At 44.5% G+C, this 19,304-nt stretch overlaps 1 protein-coding gene across 3 annotated transcripts in view; it reads right to left on the reverse strand.

The window, feature by feature from the left end:
* Positions 1-19,304, reverse strand: part of ARHGAP10 (Rho GTPase activating protein 10) — a 349,503-nt gene that overhangs the window by 278,314 nt on the left and 51,885 nt on the right. The window lies entirely within an intron of this gene.

A 19,304-nucleotide genomic window follows, 5' to 3' on the forward strand; every position in this document is an offset into this window, starting at 1 on the left:
AGCACTGCAAGGCTCTCTTCTAGGTAACTCTGACTTAATACGCTACAGTGAAACATATACTGGATTCCTCACCAAGAGCCTAGATCAAGTCTGGCTTCTGCAATTAACTAGCAATGGGACCAGTCATGTAAACTGACTGGGGCTCAAAGTTTCCTGACCTATCAAGTAAGACAGCTCAATGATATGATTTGCCCAATGCGGGAAAATCAATGCTCAACTTTCTTAACATTTTTTTTTCCTTTTACAGCTACACATGCAGCATACAGAAGTTCCCAGGCTAGGGGTCAAATCAGAGTAGCAGCTTTGACATACGCATTTAAAAATGAATGACTAGGGACAACATAGCATAGACTTATTTCTCCTGCTCCTTCCTGCTAAGTACTAAAAAAAAAACCCTGGAAATAACAAAAGAAAAACTTAGTAAGTCTAAAAGGTGGCAAGAAGAAAGCAAAATGCCTTGTGACTCCAGGACTCAAGAAGAGCCCAGCAAAGGTTATCCTGCATTTTCCCCCACCCAAAAAAGGCAGCCACCCAGACCCAGCATGTGCTAACCCCCATTTTAATAGCAGGCAGCACATGGCGGCTCACTCCTACCCCAGATAGAATGAAGCCCTCTAGCAACATCAGGCAAATCCTGCAGCATCTGAAAGGGAGTGTTTCTGAAGCCCCACCATCAAGAAGCAACCTGGGGAGCCAAGACATAGGCACTAAGACATGTGGCCCTGCCCAGGAAGTCTCTTTGGCTCTACCACCTGAGACTCCCACCTCCCTTGCACAGAGACCTCAGAGAAGCCATGGGACACCAGTAGACAGCATATCAAGAAAAGTCCTCTCTGGGAGTTCCTGTCATGGCACAGTGGAAACAAATCTGACTAGGAACCATGAGGTTGCAGGTACGATCCCTGGCCTCACTCAGTGGGTTAGTGATCTTGCATTGCCATGAGCTGTAGTGTAGGTAGGTTGCAGACGTGGTTCAGATCTGATGTGGCTGTGGCATAGGGTGGCAGGTAGATCCAATTAGATCCCTAGCCTGGGAATCTCCATATGCTGCCAGTGCAGCCCTAAAAAGCAAAATAAATAAATAAATAAATAAAATGCCCATTCTATCCTCATAGACAGGAAGGATCCGCTACACTCAAGGAAGTCGCTAACCCCTAATGCCCAGAGATCTGCATCTACCTCCCTCCACCAAAAGATGGCCAATGCCAACCCAGGGGAAACCCTTCTGCCCCCACAGTATAAGCAGGGAGCAATGGGAGATCCAGTAACCCCCCAACCAACCAAGCAGACTAAAATAACACTAACAAGGCTCTGAAAATTAACCTGTCATTGGCACCAATGTGCTAAATCTAAACAGGGTGACTGCCGCTGAAATACAGGATTTAAAGAGGACCCAAAATTTCCAAATATGTTCAGGCAAAACAGATATGATGGAAAATCACCCATCACACCCAGAACCAGGAAAACCACAACTTAAATGGCAAACCAAACAAAGGATGCCAACTCAGAGACAAATGAGATGTTGGGAATAGTTGATAAGGACTTTAAAAGTCATAAAAGTGCTTTAACAATCCACTGCAAACTCTGCTGAAATTTAAGGGAAAACAGAAATTCTCAGGAAATAAATAGGACATACAAAAAAGAATCAAATAGAAATTATACAACTGACAGAATTCACTCAGTCCAAATGACAGAGAGAAAATAGTTTGACAAAATAAATCAAGACTTAGAGACCTGTGAAAGAACACAAGATCCAACATAGGTACAATCAGAGACTCAAAGGGCAAGGAAAATGGGGTGAGGCTGGAAGAGTATTCAAAGAAATGATGACTGAAAACTTCCCAAATTTGGCAAAAGACACAAACACACAGATTTAAGAAACTGGGCATTATCCTGAATCAGGATAAATCCAAAGAAATCCATGCCAAGGTGGGGGTCAATAGTAAAATATCCTAACATCCCAACATTGTAACTAGACTGAAAATAAAAAACAAAACAAAAAAAAACCTGAAATCAGCCAGACGGAAATGACACAATCTGGAGTGGCACATCAACTGGAATAATAGTAAATTTCTCATCTGAAACCATAGAGACTGAAGGAAGCAGCATGTTTTTTAAAGCGCTGAACAAAAGAACAGTCAACTGCAAATTCTATACCCAGCAAAAATATCCTTTGGGGACAAATGGCAAACAGACATTCTCAGACAAAATGAACTAAAAGAATGTGTTGTTAACAGAACTACTTTTAAAGAACAAATGAAGTACCCTTCTTCTAACTTTGAACTTGGCTGGTTCAAAGATACATTTCTTTTGTAAAATAAATAAATCCTTTAAAACAAAAAAATAAAAAATAAAAAAATAAAGAACAAGTGAATATTAAATAAGCAATTCCATTTTTCAACAGAGAAGATTCAAAACCGTCTAGGAGAAAACCTCCAACTTCAGAGTTTATCATCTATCTATGGAGAGATGACACAGACAACAAAAATACAAATAATAACAGCAAGTGTTATATAAGTGCCACAGCCAAGGGCTAACAAATAGAGATGGTTCAGAGGTAGCTGCCAATATTTTGGGGCTGCCATGATCACAGAAAATTTCACAGACAAGGCATGAGAAACCGGCCCGTGAATAATGCACTACCTTTAAATAGAGTTGATGAGGAGTTCCTGTTACAGCTCAGTGTGTTAAGGACCTGATGTTGTCTTTGTGAGGATGCAAGTTTGCTCCCTGGCCTTGTTCAGCATTCAGCGGGTTAAGGATCCAGTGTTGTTGTGGCTGTGGCATAGGTAGCAGCTACAGCTGTGATTCAACCCCTGGCCTGGATACTTCCATATGTCACAGGTGTGACCCTAAAAAGAAAAAGGAAGAAATAAAGCAAGATGATGAAAGGGCATGTCCATCATTAAAAAAAAAAAAAAAAAAAGAAAAAAGAAAAGAAAGAAAAGAAAATCATGCAAGCAAAAATAAAAAGATGGGAAAGCAGGGCGTGTGTTTACAGAGAGGACCTATTTGTGTGATGTAGCCTTGTTAAGGCCTGACCAGGGGACAAAGAAGAATCAGGCACAATTCTGGCCTTCAGCGTGAAGGGAAAAGTGCAGAGGGAGAGAGAAGACTGGAGCGGAATGTAGAAACCCTACAAGAGAACAGACTGGACAGACATCGGGGGACACAGCACAGGGTACGACTAATGCGTCCTGGAAAAGGTAGGGAAGGTCTTGCTGGGGTGTTGACAGCCGAGCTGGATCTTACACATAACACAGAAGTGACACAGCAGAAAGAGGGAGACGACAAAGATCTTGAGGCGTGCTCTGATACACAATACAATGGGGCGATGGAAGGATAAGGAGCCCGGACGAAAGGCCAGGGTTGATGGGAAGGACCTGGGCTAAGAGGCTGGATTTTCATCTCGATGGTAATAAGGAGTCACAGAAGAGGAATGATACTGAAAAAAATCGTAATAATCAGCTTTACTAACTTTGAGAACCCTATATAGAATCAAAGAAAAGGAAAAGAGACACCAAAAGACTGTTTAGAAATCACTCTGTTCGTTTTGGTTCAACAAGTTTAAATTCACAACATGCCAGGCTCTGGTCAGATGCTTAAAACAAAATGACAATTGATTTCCATCGCTCCTTCCCATGCCAGGAGGCAGCAATGTGAGGGAAGAAAGAGAAAGCAGAAACCACATCCTAAAGCCATTTCTGAGCTGGAATCAGCAGAACCCTGTGTCATGGGGGCAAAGATAAGAATGAGGGTTTTTACATTAGAAAGCGTAGACGGTTGTAACAATTAAAGGCAGGATTCCCACTCTAGAACTAAGGGGGACAGGAGGTAGAATAGGAATTTATGCATTTTCCTTAAGATTCTGTGCTGGTGTCATCTCTTCCAGGCAGATCTTAAAGACAGCCGCCCCCCGCCCCCAGCCCCATAGGCTGAGGTTTCCCTTTCCACTGTGTTCAAGAAACGAAACCTGCTCACAGCTCTACAGACTGTATTACCCTCCTATACGTGCCTCTCTCTTCCACCAGATTCCCCAAGGGCAGGGATTATTACATGCATCCTTGTGTGTCTACTGTGGGACACTCAGTAGATAGGGCTTCAATACATGTTCAAAGAATGGAGAAAACAGAAGAAACTTCAGATTGTAGCAAAATCATTCTAAACTTGTTTTCTAGTGCATTCCTAAATCACTCCTCCTCTACTATCAGAATATGGGGGGAAAAAAAAGTTTAAATAAACAGCCCCAGGTAGGTATTCTACTTCTATTTGAAGAGTCTAGGGAGTTCCCACTGTGGCTCATCAGGATAAGAACCTGACATAGTGTCCACGAGGATGCGGGTTCAATCCCTGGCCTCGCCCAGTGTGTTAAGTGCTGCCGCAAGTTGTGGCTCTGATCCACTGCTGCTGTGGTGTAGACAGGCAGCTACAGCTCCGATTTAGCCCTTAGCCTGGGAACTTTCATATGACGCAGGTGCTGCCATTTAAAAAAAAAAAAAAAAAAGGTTTCACAGAACTAGAACAAACAATCCAAGCATTTATATGGAATAACAAAAGAACAAAAGACCCAGAATCGCCAAAGCAATCCTGAGAAACAAAAACCAAGCAGGAGGCATAACTCTCCCAGACTTCAAGAAATACTACAAAGCCACAGTCATCAAAACAGTGTGGTACTGGTACCAAAACAGACAGACCAATGGAACAGAATAGAGAATCCAGAAATAAACCCTGACACCTATGGTCAATTAATCTTTGACAAGGGAGGCAAGAACATAAAATGGGAAAAAGAAAGTCTATTCAGCAAGCATTGCTGGGAAACCTGGACAGCTGCGTGCAAAGCAATAAGACTAGAACACACCCTCACACCATGCACAAAAATAAACTCCAAATGGCTGAAAGACTTAAATATACGACAGGACACCATCAAACTCCTAGAAGAAAACATAGGCAAAACACTCTCTGACATCAACATCATGAATATTTTCTCAGGGCAGTCTCCCAAAGCAATAGAAATTAGAGCAAAAATAAACCCATGGGACCTCATCAAACTGAAAAGCTTTTGCACAGCAAAGGAAACCAAAAAAGACAACTTACAGAATGGGAGAAAATAGTTTCAAATGATGCAACTGACAAGGGCTTAATCTCTAGGATATATAAACAACTTATACAACCCAACAGCAAGAAAAACAATCAATCAATGGAAAAATGGGCAAAAGACCTGAATAGACATTTCTCCAAAGAAGATATACAGATGGCCAACAAACACATGAAAAAATGCTCAACATCGCTGATTATAAGAGAAATGCAAATCAAAACTACCATGAGATATCACCTCACACCAGTCAGAATGGCCATCATTAATAAGTCCACAAATAACAAGTGCTGGAGGGGCTGTGGAGAAAAGGGAACCCCCCTGCACTGTTGGTGGGAATGTAAACTGGTACAGCCACTATGGAGAACGGTTTGGAGATACCTTAGAAGTCTATACATAGAACTTCCATATGACCCCACAATCCCACTCTTGGGCATCTATCCGGACAAAACTCTACTTAAAAGAGACACATGCACCCGCATGTTCATTGCAGCACTATTCACAATAGCCAGGACATGGAAACAACCCAAATGTCCATCGACAGAGGATTGGATTCGGAAGATGTGGTATATATATATACAATGGAATACTACTCAGCCATAAAAAAAGAATGACATAATGCCATTTGCAGCAACATGGATGGAACTAGAGAATCTCATACTGAGTGAAATGAGCCAGAAAGACAAAGACAAATACCATATGATATCACTTATAACTGGAATCTAATATCCAGCACAAATGAACATCTCCTCAGAAAAGAAAATCATGGACTTGGAGAAGAGACTTGTGGCTGCCTGATGGGAGGGGGAGGGAGTGGGAGGGATCGGGAGCTTGGGCTTATCAGACACAACTTAGAATAGATTTACAAGGAGATCCTGCTGAATAGCATTGAGAACTTTGTCTAGATACTCATGTTGCAACAGAAGAAAGGGTGGGGGAAAAACTGTAATTGTAATGTATACATGTAAGGATAACCTGACCCCCTTGCTGTACAGTGGGAAAATAAAAAAATTATTAAAAAAAAAAAAAAAAGGAAAGGAAGAGTCTAAGAAAATGAATCCTGTTCCCCCAAAGCATGAACCATGACACTGTAAAGGTCAATCAAAAGAATACAAACCAGAAACTCTGGCAGGTCGTCACCGAGTCACCTCACATTTACTGAGTGCCAGCTACATGCAAGGCGTCACCGAGTCACCTCACATTTACTGAGTGCCAGCTACATGCAAGGTGCCATGGTGACAAGATCATAGATCCTACCTTCCAGGAGTTCACAGTCCAGAAGCCCCTTTGTGAATTGCAGCATTGGACACCATCACAAAGAAACGTCTATGTCCTCTGAAGACCCCCAGAGAGCCCCTGAAGTGGGGGCTGTAGGGCGTGGGCAGGGGAGGGGAGGTGGAAAGGGAAAGCCAGCCCTCAGGCAAAGCAGAGCGATGTGCGGCAGAACTGAGGTGAAGTAGTTAAGTTTTCAAGGAAAAAAAAAAGGGAGTAGGAAGATGACAACACAAATAGGGTAAGAGGAAAAAAGCAAGGACACCACATGCTCATACAAGGCACTTTCAAAAGGCAAGCAGACCACATATAAAAACTACAAAAGCCACTCTTGACGAGCAGCTGCTACCTTACAAAGAAAGCCATGGGGTGGGAGAGGGGAGGATGAGGACTTAGTGGCATTGTAACATGTTCATTACTGGCTGCACGATCTTGGGCTACTCTGACCCCTCAGCTTCAGTTTCCTCATCTGTAAGATGGGGAGAATGGACTACTAGGCCACAAGAGGAATGAACCATCCAAAACTACACAACAGAGCAACGCCACAAAAGAAGACATACTATATGGTTACATTTCCAGAAAAGACAGAAACAGGAAAAAAAATACGCTGCTGTAAGTCCATGACACATAAGGGGCCTCTTCCAGAGTGTCGAATGTTTGGTTTATTCTTGCTCTGGGTGCAGGTTATACAGGTGTATACAATCCACGAAAGTCCATCCAGTTGTACACTATGAAAGTGTGCTTCTCTCTGCAGATGCTCCATCTCAATAAAAAGTTTTCTAAATAAGGATTAATTATAGGATCCTCTTCAAGGAGATGTTGTGGGAATTAAGTTGTAGAGATTAACTGCGTATAAAATGCTAGCAGCCTAATATGCAGGGGAGCATACAGTAAATATTAGGTCCTCTTGTAACCCTCCCAGTGCTGATCACAGGAGAAGCGCTATTAAATGTTTCCTGAATGAACAAGTCCCTGAGGCGAAGTGAATCACTGCCAACTTCTGAGATCCCAAAAATCCTTCAAAAACTGTGGCCCTGATTTTGCACCTTGCACGTAACGATTTACCTTCAAGCTTGTTACTCCCTACTCCCCAAGGGCAGAGCACACGTAGGCTTCGTATCCTTCACAACACACAGCACAGCAAAGATGCTCAATAAATGTCTGCTGATTCTGGGATCTGAAGATGATTCTAAGGATGGGAGAATGATGTGGAAATTACAGAAACATGTAACTGCAAAATAATACCCTTTTAAGCTTGATGTTGTAATGTGTTGAAAACCTACCCTGTGGATGAATTTTACATGACGTGAAAAAAACACCCACGTGTTGGAGTTCTCTTTTGGCGCAGCGGGTTAAGGATCTGGTCTTGTCATGGCAGTGGGTTTGATCTCTGGCCCGGGAATTTCCATATACTATGGGCATGACAAAAAAAAAAAAAATGCCTATGTGTTTCTACTTATTCATTTATTCCACAAACACAATAATGTACAAAAGTGCACAGGGTCTGGAGTTCCTGTCATGGCACAGTGGAAATAAATCCGACTAGGAACCATAAGATCACTGGTTCGATCCCTGGCCCTTGCTTAGTGGGTTAAGGATCTGGCATTGCCACGAGCTGTGGTACAGGTCACAGACATGGCTCATATTTGGCATTGCTGTGGCTGTGGTGTAGGCTGCCAGCTATAGCTCTGATTAGACCCCTAGCCTGGGAACCTCCATATGCCGCAGGTGCGACTCTAAAAAGACAAAAAAAAAAAAAAGACCGAAAAAAAAAGTGCATAGGGTCTAGTCCCCACATTCCAAGAGGGGAGATGTGTAAACAGCCATAGATTGGTTTCAGGGAGGCACCTCAGGAGGGGGATATCACTGACTTACAAGGTTTTCATGCTAATTGCCTGACTTGGTGATTCCTGGAAAGCTTAGGTAGTATTCCTGTGAACCCTGATAGGTAAGGGACCACCTGTGCTTTCTAATTTTCAGAAGAGACAAGGGCACTTGTATCCCCTACCCAGAGCCCAGGCTGAGAAGGACAAACATCTGTGGATTTCCGTGCAGGCGGGCAGGCTTTTTCTGGTCCATTCCTCACCGAGGGTGCAGCCATTGGAGGGTCCCAGCTAACCAGATGGGAAGATCTCAGCTCCAGTACCTGCCCAAAGCATCCTTCTCTCCCCCGCACACGTGTTATGCCTCCAAGCTTCCTGATCCTGACCCTGCTACAAGTCTAACCCCCCACGACACCATTCTGGAATTTCTTTTCCTCACTGTCAGATTCTAGGGATTTTTCCATACTTTTTAAATACTCACTGTTATGCACTTAAGTATGTTTATTATAATTTATCCAACATGGCTAAATATTTTGTAAATCAAACCCCTACTCTGTATTTTTATTACATTTTTGACCCAGGTCTCCCAATACCCCTACAGATACAACTCAACCAAAAAGGAGCTCACAGTGTAAAACTCAGAAACAGACAAGGAAAAAACCCACCATGGACAAAATAGAGCAGATGCCACAGAACAGCAGGGGTTTGACCCACTTTAATTTTAAATAATAGACCTATGTGATATATATTTTTTGGCCATGCCCGCTGCATGGGAAAGTTCCCAGGCCAGGGATCAAACCCAAGCCACAGGAGTAACAATGACGGATCCTAAACCACTAACCACCAGGGAACTCTAACCTACGAGATGTATCATAAAACCAGTAAATTTAAAATAATTATCGGGAGTTCCCATTGTGACTCGGTGGTAATGAACCCAAGTAGTATCCATGAGGACTTGGGTTCGATCCCTGCTCTTGCTCAGTGGCTTAAGGATCCAGTGTTGCCGTGAGCTGTGGTGTAGGTTGCAGACAAGGCTCGGATCCCGTGTTCTGTGGCCGCGTAGGCCAGCAGCTGTAGCTCCAATTTGACCCCTAGCCTGGGAACTTCCATATGCTGTGGGTGTGGCCCTAAAAAGACAAAAAATAATAATAATTAGCGACATGAAAACAGGACTCAAATATGCTTGAAGAGAGGTGTTACAAGTGACCGAAGCCCTCTGAGCCATCAGCAAAACTCAGGTTTTTTTCACAAACACTGAGAGATTCCAGCAATGGGCCAGCCAGGCTTGGGCGTCCCCCTTCCCCCGAAGCCCTCCACATCAGCTGGGGTGTTGCAAGGAAGCCAAACCTTCCTATCCAACTGCCCCACACCAACTGCTGTCTGCCAAGGAGAACCATACACACAACAGGAACTACCAAGTGAGAAGAAGCTCTAGAAACACCTGATTCACCACTTGTGGGAGCATATATGGTACAACTTTGAGGAGGGAAAAAATGGGAATCACTAACCAAGGTAACACCAGAGTATCGAATCCAGCATTTCCTTTCCCAGTTGAGATCTAAAGAGACCATCCTGATCACAAGTCAGCAAGAGCCACATAAATGAATGATCATAAAAGGGTCTGTAACAACAAAACTGGAAATAACCCAAGGGCTATTCAAAAGTGAAATGATACACAAATACTAACACTGGACAATGTCACAGGGCAGTGACAATGAATGGACCAAAGCCAAGGCCAAGGAAACCCAGATAAATCATACTAAGCACGGGGACTGAGTTAAAGCAAGGCCCAGAGGGAAGAGCATCCAGAAAACTATATGAGAAACTGGGGTGAAGCTCAGGATAGTATTTTTAAAACTGGGGGAGGATGGGGGAGAAGGACAGGCAGATGTTAGGCTGCTGGTAATGTGTCAGACTCTGATGAGTTCACTGGTATTTATTACACTGAAGATATGAACGAATCAGAGAGTCATTAAAGCCCCATGATGATAATGTGCCACAAATCAATCGGCTTCTCTGCACCTGAGTCCCCCACCATGAAGAAGTGGGGGTATACAGTGAACCAGCAACTCTCAGAAGCAGCAGCCTGAGAGGACAAGAGACGTGGAAAAGGAGATGGCAACCTCACTGCAATCAGAGAAATGCGGCATTAAAGCTAGAAACAGTAAGGTCTCACTTTACACCCCAGAGATGAGCAAAAATTCCCAAGTTTGATAATATCAAGTATTGGAGAAGATGCAGAGCAACGAGGAGACCACGGATGTCTAGAGCAGGGAAGGTAACCAGCTTCTGTGTACAGCAATGTGATGCTCTCTGGTAAAGCTGGAGGTAAGCTGCACCCAGCAACTCCACACTCACACATGTCCCCAGAGAAACGCATACCCATGCATTAAGAGACATAAAGAAGAATGTCCCCAGCAGTGCCGCTTAGGACACTGAAAATTCAGAAGGATTCTAAATATATCTGACAACCGGAAAACAGACTAATATAATGTAGAATGACCATACAAAGGAATACTACATACATCCATTTTTTTAACAAGAACTAGAGCTTAGAGTTCCCACTGAGGCACAGTGGGTTAAGGATCTGGTGTTGCCCAAGCTGTGGCACAGGTCACACCTGTGGCTCAGATTCAATCCCTGATCCAAGAACTTTCACATGCCAAAGCTGTGTCAAAAAAAAAAAAGAGAGACTGGAGTTCCCGTCGTGGCTCAGTGGTTAACGAATCTGACTAGGAACCATGAGGTTGAGGGTTCGATCCCCGGCCTTGCTCAGTGCCTTAAGGATCCAGCGTTGCCGTGAGCTGTGGTGTAGGTCACAGACGCAGTTCAGATCCTGCGTTGCTGTGGCTCTGGTGTAGGCCGGCGGCTACAGCTCTGATTCGACCCCTAGCCTGGGAACATGCATATGCCGTGGAAGCTGCCCAAGAAATGGCAAAAAGACAAAAAAAAAAAAAAAAAAAAAAGAGAGAGAGAGAGAGAGAGAAGAAAGAAAAAATTAGAGCTATGTATCAAAATGAATAGATCTCAAAAATAATGTTTCATGGCTGTTTTTCCTCTTAAGGTACAGAAGAACTTACCGGTTTGTATCTTTTCCTCATAAAGGTTTAAAGATGACATTTTATATTGCTCATGAACTCACAATAAAACCATGAGACCATGGGAGTTCCCGATGTGGCTCAATGGAAATGAACCTGAGTAGCATCCATGAGGATGCAGGTTTGATCCCTGGCCTTGCACAGTGGGTTAGGGATCTGGCGTTGCCGTGAGCTGTGGTGTAGGTCACAGACGCAGCTCAGATCCTTCGTTGCTGTGGCTCTAGTGTAGGCCGGCAGCTACAGCTCTGATTGGACCCCTAGCCTGGGAGCCTCCCTATACCACAGGTTCAACCCTAAAAAAAAAACCAAAAAGACCAAAAAAAAAAAAAAAAAAAAAAAAAGGCATGAAACCGCACATGGTTAAGGATATACCCAAATCCAGCACGGTGGTTACTCCTGGGGAGACAGAGGACTGGGAGGGACACAAAGGTCTTCAATTCCCAGCGATGCTCATGTCTCATATTAAAAAAATATTTTGAGGATGTCCCAGTGTGACACAGTGGGTTAAGAATCAGATTGCAGTGGCTTGGGTCGCTGCCCAGGTGTGGGCTTGATCCTCGGCCCAGTGCAGTAGATTAAAAGATCTGGCCTTGCTGCAGCTGTGGCCTAGGTGGCAGCTGTGGCTCAGATTTGATCCCTGGCCCAGGACCTTCCACATGCTGAAGCTGCAGCAATTAAAAAAAAAAATTTGGACATGTTTCTTTCTAGTATTAAGATCTGAGAAAGACAAATAGGGAGTACTTGGTATTCATTATATTGTCTATATATTAGGTATGTTCACAATATTGCCTGTAAAAGAAAAAAACAGGACAAGACTGCAACTTGATAAAATGTACCTAAAAGAACACTGGAAGAAAATAACTGTTTGTATGCAGCCTACATACTGGCTACCAAATGTGGACTCCCCTAACTATAGCTTTCTTATTATTCCTTCAGCTGAGAGCCTAGCACGGGTCCTGAATCATATAATGCGCTCAAATAAATATTTGTTCAATAACTAGACAAACAGGTAGAAAAAAAGTCAAATGATGAATCTAGTCCTCTCTGAACATATTCAGATACAGTGCCTCACACCTCTGAATAGCTGTGAATCTGGGTAATAACTACTGACACACTAGATCTCTTCTAGAAAACACAGTTTCTACCAGAAAGCCCATTTAAAATTAGTTATCAGAGTTCCCTGGTTAACCACTAGGTTAAGGACCTGGTGTTGTCAACGCTGTGGCACAAGTTCAATTCCTGGCCCAGGAACTTCCTTATGCCAAAGTTTGGCATGGCCAAAAATAGAAAACAAAAGCAAAAACAAAACAAAAACAAAACTAACAGTGTCACTATATGTTATGGACTAAACATTTGTAAGCACCCAAATTCATACGGCAAAGCCCTAACCTCCAAAGTAATGGTATCTGGTATTTGGAACAATGGCCTTTGGGAGGTAACTGTGTTTATTAATTTCCTTTTTTTGTCTTTTCTAGGGCCGCACCCGTGGTACATGGAGGTTCCCAGGCTAGGGGTCAAATCGGAGCTGTAGCCGCCGGCCTACACCAGAGCCACAGCAACTCGGGATCCGAGCCGCATCTGCTACCTACACCACAGCTCACGACAACGGTGGATCCTTAACCCACTGAGCAAGGCCAGGGATTGAACCCGCAACCTCATGGTTCCTAGTTGGATTGGTTAACCACTGCGCCACAACGGGAACTCCTAACTGTGTTTAGATGAGGTCATCAACATGGGGCCCCTTGATGGGATCTGTGCCCATCTAAGAGGAAGAGACCAGAGCATGAGCAGCTCTTTCCCCACCATGTCAGGACCCAGCAAGAAGGTAGACCAGAACCGTATCTGCCGGCACCTTGATCTTGAACTTCCCAGCCTCCAGAACTGAGAAATAAATGCTTCTTTAATCCACGCTGCCTATGACATTCTGTTACAGCAGCCCAAGCTAAGACACCAGGATTAAAAATAACAAAACAAAAAAACCCTGCTCATTAAGAACACACCTTCTTAATTGCTCATAGAAAAGCACCTAATAAGAGCCCTCATAAATCTCTACCAAGGAGCGCCAATGAGACGCCCACATTTCATATGGTTCCTGTCTCCCTGGACCAACAAGACTGCTCTGACTTCAAATGATTTCCATTACTGCTTTGAAGAGGAAAAACTCTATTGGAGAAAGCCCTGAATAGGAAGTGAAAATACAGACGGTCTGAGTTCTGGCACCAGCCAGCTGGGTGACACTGGACACCGGCCAGTTCATCCCTGTGTACCTGACACACTGACCTAAAGCATGATATGGGTCCATAGAACCCAAGTCCCTTCAGATCCTGAATTAGGTAGGATATTGTGCCAATTAGGAATTTCTGCATCTCTGCCATCACCAAGGGTTAGGGTTAGGGACAGAAACATACCTGGACAAAATACTGCTTAGATTGTAACTTAGCAAGCTGAAAAGAAAATTATCGTTAAACTGACTCCCACAGATTGAAAGGAAAGCAGGTCAGGTTTATACCAGGAGCCTCTTTACCCAGGGCTCACCCCCAAAAGCAACTGGAGGGCTCTTCGGGGGCGGGGGGGGGGGGGGGGGGAGGCTGCGCTCGCAAAAGCAGCCACCACCTGGCAGCTGGCACTCAGGTCATCAGGTCAGTGAAAATTCCAGTAGCTGAGGAAAGTTGCTGCTGCTGCTGCTGTCAGAACAGGATGGATTATTGGCGTCAACATCATGTTTACGATCACACTATTAACGGACATGCCCACCTAGTCCGAGTTTTCTTCCACTTAAGCGACTTTCCAGATGCTGTCTCATAGCTTATAAAAAGCAACGAAGCAAGAGTATGTTCTCAAGCGTAAGAAAGTATCTAGCATTCCTGATGTCACGGGGCTGCACCAACACTTATCATGGCAGCTCTCTGCAAGTATCTCAGAACGACACCATCTCTTTTCTTGCTTTTACCTGCAGGAAAGATCTAGCAGAGAGGATGCACCCTGCCCATTACCCACTGCGCAAGTCCTAAGCACAGCACGTTCTGAATGTGTACAAAGGAAGAGAGGTTGGTGGAGAGGAAACACACACCCCCCTCAGGCCAAGGGGCTTATCACCCCACCCTTGGCCCTGACCCCCAAGCTCACCAAGGTTGAGACAAAAGGAAATGCTTCCTTCATACTTTCACTTGACCTCAGAAGTTAGAAAGGGCAAGACCAATACTGTATGTTACCTAAAATACGGCACAGATGAACCTATTTACACACAGAGAACAGACTTGGGGTTGCCAAGGGGGAGGGAGTGGAATGGACTGGGAGTTTGGGGTTGGTAGGTGCAAACTATTACATTTAGAATGGATAACCAATGAGATCTTGCTGTACAGCACAGGGAACTATATCCAATTTCTTGTGATAGAACATGATGGAAGATAATATGAAAAAAAGAATACATATATTTGTATGACTGGGTCACTTTGCTGTACAGCAGAAATTGGCACAACATCGTAAATCAACTATACTTTAATCAGAAAAAATTTTTAGGAGTTCCCGTCATGGCGCAGCAGAAACAAATCCAACTGGGAACCATGAGGTTGCGGGTTCCATCCCTGGCCTCGCTCAGTGGGTTATGGATCTGGCGTTACCGTGAGCTCTGGTGTACAAGGCAGACTCGGCTCAGATCCTGCATTGCCATGGCTGTGGTGTAGGTTGGCAGCTATAGCTCCGCTTTGACACCTAGCCTGGGAACCTTCATGGGCCATGGGTGCAGCCCCCCACCCCCAAAAAAAAGCAAAAAAAAAATTTTTTTTTTAATGTTTCCTTACAACTTTACTTGATCCTTGAAGTACTTACTCTTTTAAAGAAAACAAAAAAGCAAGCTATTACGATGTCAATACAGGGTTTGGGGGTGTGTCTGATGTGTGGAGATGGGGGGAAAGAGCGCTGCAGAGGAAGAGAAGTCGATCCTCATGAATTTTTCTCATACCTGGAAAAAGGAGTTAGGGTTTTAGGACAACCACTGAGCTCTGATTTTACCCTAAGCCCCTTATTCCTCAACGCCAGCCAAGGCACCCACCTCACAGGGCCCGCACCCTCCTCACGCACTTTCCTACGTCACAGACCCTCCCCCGCTCACAGATCTGGGGCTCCCAATTAAGAGCAACCACAGCACTGCTGTATCCCCCCAGGACTAAGGCTTCTCCTAAGGTCACAGCATCCATGTTCGTGTTATCAGGAGTTAAGGCTGCTACTACCTGATATGCTGAACACACAAGGTGATAGGGATTCACTGGTCATAGGACCAGGTGGCTCAGGTGAAATGACCAAGGGACAAGAGGAGTGAGCCAGCGCAGCGTGAAGGCCGTGGCTAGGACTTGACCATTCTGGGGGCAAAATGCCCAAGAAGGTCCAGAAATGAGACCAAAATGAGGTTTTCCTCATTCTAATCCCATCCGACACACTGCTGCTGAATTAGCCTTGCCAATGCCCACAGCCTCTCCTGCCCCAAATCCTTCCATTCCACCCACTGCCTAACAAATACAACCCGTCTGCAGCCTCCCACAGTCTGGCAAGAGCACACACGTGCCTGCCTCCCGCCCCACCCACTTCCAGCCCTCTGCCACGCCCACAGAATGATTCATTGTTATCTTCCCAAGCCCCCCATCCCCTCCCCGCACCCACCCCCTCAGCTGAGGTTTTGCTCATGCTGTTTCCTACACTGCAAATACTCTTTCCTGATCCAATCTGTCTGTTTAAGGCCTGCCTTCATTCATTCACATACTTGTTTGGTTTTATTTTTGTTTTGAGCCACCCTGTGGCACATGAGTTCCCAGGCCAGGGGTCAGATCCCAGCTGCAGCCGTGAAAGAAGCCGCAGCAATGCCACACCCATTGTGCTGGGCCTGGATCAAACCCAAGTCCCAAGCTCCCAAGCTGCTGCAGGTCCATTGCGCCACATCGGGAACTCCAGTTCATTCAAATATTGACCCCCACTGTGCCAGGTGCATCTCCAAAGCCACAGTTTACACAAGAGAAAACAATGCAATACTGCTTCTACCAGGAATTCACACTACAGTTCCTCCAATTTCCCTCCCTTCTGCTGAAGGTCTACAGCACGTTCTGTATGTTACAACACTGTTCTCCGGGCTTCCCCCTCGATTACTCCCTGGGGAGATGAGACCCGTGAACAAGAGATTTTCTTCAGCATAAGGTCCAGGCAAGTCCTTCATTCTAAGGCAGCCAGTACTTCCGGAACAACACTTACAACAGAGCAAATGCTGCCAGGGAGTGAAGATAAGAAATAAAAAGCATCCACCACCCAGAGTCCAAGGAGATGTGAGGTGTGGCCTTGGGGAGGGCAAACATCACTAGGGCAGGGAGAGCAGAAAATAGACAACTGTGGGTTAAGCAAAGGGAGTAGGAGGCAAGGAAATGCAGACCGAATATACACTCACCGTTGTTAAAATTTTTAAATTTTTTGTCTTTTTAGGGCCACACCCACAGCATATGGAGGTTCCCAGGCTAGAGGTGGAATCAGAGCTGCAGCTACCAGCCTACACCACAGCAAATGCCTGATCCGTGCTGTGTCTGCGACCCACACCACAGTTCACAGCAACACCAGATGCTTGACCCACTGAGTGAGGCCAAGGATTGAACCCACATCCTCGTAGATACTAGTGGGGTTCATTACTGCTGAGGGAAACTCTTACATCCACTTTTGTACCTACCTTTCCTCCATCCAAACCCCCAAATAACTTTAACAGGTCTTATTGCTATAAATTAATTCAAACACAAAAACTTCTTTTTGCCACCCAGTATGTAGGATGTGCAGAATACTCTTTCCTGATCCAATCTGTCTGTTTAAGGCCTGCCTTCATTCATTCAAATACTTCCAATGGTTTTAAGCTTCCATTTTATCCTCAGTTGTCCTTTGAATTACTACCTTTTTGTCCTACTATCCTGCAAATCAAAATGTTTCAGGGCATGTTTTTCCCCTTCTGTTCCTACAGATGGGCTAGCACCAAGGTTAAGGGAGTGAGCTGATGGGAAAGAGGTAAAAATCCTTCCTATACCTTTCAAGACACTTCTTTTCCCTGCCATGGGTAGGAACTGAGTGTCTTTGTACTGGATCCCTCAGGAGATTCCTGGTTTCCCGGGCCCACAGGACAATTAATCTGGCAAACTTTCAAACAAATACATTGAAAGACACTATTTTTTTTTTGTCTTTTTGCCTTTTCTAGGGCCACACCCACGGCATATGGAGGTTCCCAGGCTAGGAGTCCAATCAGAGCTGTAGCCACTGGCCTATGGCCACAGCCACAGTCACACGGGGTCCGAGCCGCATCTGCGACCCACACCATAGCTCACAGCAACGCCGGATCCTCGAGGCCAGGGAACGAAGCTGCAACCTCATGGTTCCTCATCGGGTTGGTTAACCACTGAGCCATGATGGGAACTCCCTGAAAGGCACTACTGGATCTGTTTTTCCTACCCACATTAATGGAGGTCAGTTATTTGATATGATACAGCTGCTTCAGAAAGGTTTCCAGGCTCTCCAGCTGCCTTAAGACTGGTTCCACTTAATAACTAAATCTCAGGCTCCATTTAGAATAGTCACAGCTCCGTGGCCTTGGCCTAGAGTCTCCCTCTGCCTTATCTTTAGCCAAAAAAGCAACTTTGCTTGTGGAAAATTTGGAGACCAACAGTTTTTAAAAGACCCAGCCCAGAAAAATTCTTATCAATGAACATGAACACTTTGACCTCGGTTCTCCCAAGATCAGCAATGGGTTTATCCTATAAGAGGAATTCAAAGGTTCAGTTTCTCTCTACCAACTAGGGAATTAAAAAAAAATGCATTCAGTGATTGAATTATGAAAATAGGGAGTGGTTTGCATACCTGAAGGATTAAGAAAATGAGCGTCAGCTAACAGTCATCTAGGAGCCAAGCCTTTATGGGTAATTTTAAGCCTATCATAACATTAAAATCTCTCAAAGTCCCATCTTCCTGATATAAAGTGATTGCTAAGCTTCCATAATAACTGACCAAAGTCGCAGCTAACAATGATAGAGGGAAAACCAAATGTACATCTTCCCAGTAAATACCTTCAACAGACTCAGTACTCATTTTAAAAGGAAAGAGCTCAGATGTGACAATGTCAGGAAGCAGAGGGCAGGTGGCATGGATGGCTTTTTTGGAGGCATAAAACCACAATGTCATTCATGTCCTGGATCCCATGCACATGCATCCATTTCAGGGGAGTCCAAGAAATTCAAGGAGGTGCTTAAGGAGTTCCCATCGTGGCAGAGTGGTTAATGAAACTGACTAGCATCCATGAGGACACAGGTTCGATCCCTGGCCTCACTCAGTAGGTTAAGGATCCAGTGTTGCCATGAACTGTCGTGTAGGTCACAGACGCAGCTCGGATCTGGCGTTGCTGTGGCTCTGGCGTAGGCTAGCAGCTGCAGTGCTGATTTGACCCCTAGCCTGGGAACCTCCATGTAAGCAAAAAAAAAAAAAAAAGGAGGTGCTTAAGATACCAAAAACACTTCCTTAGCAGTATTCATGTTCTAAAAGTTACATGCCATCAGTCTGAAGGGGAGCTTACAGCTTCAACTTACACCTAATATTGTCTAGTCATCTTTCAAAAAACAACTGGGAAGCCACATTGATAAATGTTAAATCCAGGACCAGAGAGAAGCAAAGTGTGACACTGGATTACGGAATCAGCAGAAGGCATGAACCACCACAAGCCATCATTAAAAAAACACTAGGAAATCTAAAAAGGCAGAACTCCAGCCCTGATTTTTTTTTAATATTTAATCATATTCAAATATCATGAAATTTAATGATGCTTCAAAATGCATAAATTCCCATGCTTCAATCTTAAGTCTTAACCACTGAGGCCCTTTGAGCAAAATTAGTCAGTATTCAAAGTTACCCAAGTTTGCTTGTGGCACAGTTAAAGACCCAGCGTTGGAGTTTGACCCCTAGCCTGGGAACCTCCATATGCTGTGGGTGTGGCCTCAAAAAGATTAAAAAAAAAAA

The sequence above is a fragment of the Sus scrofa genome, chromosome 8 (assembly GCF_000003025.6).
Source record: "Sus scrofa isolate TJ Tabasco breed Duroc chromosome 8, Sscrofa11.1, whole genome shotgun sequence".
In the NCBI taxonomy this organism is placed as follows: domain Eukaryota; kingdom Metazoa; phylum Chordata; class Mammalia; order Artiodactyla; family Suidae; genus Sus; species Sus scrofa.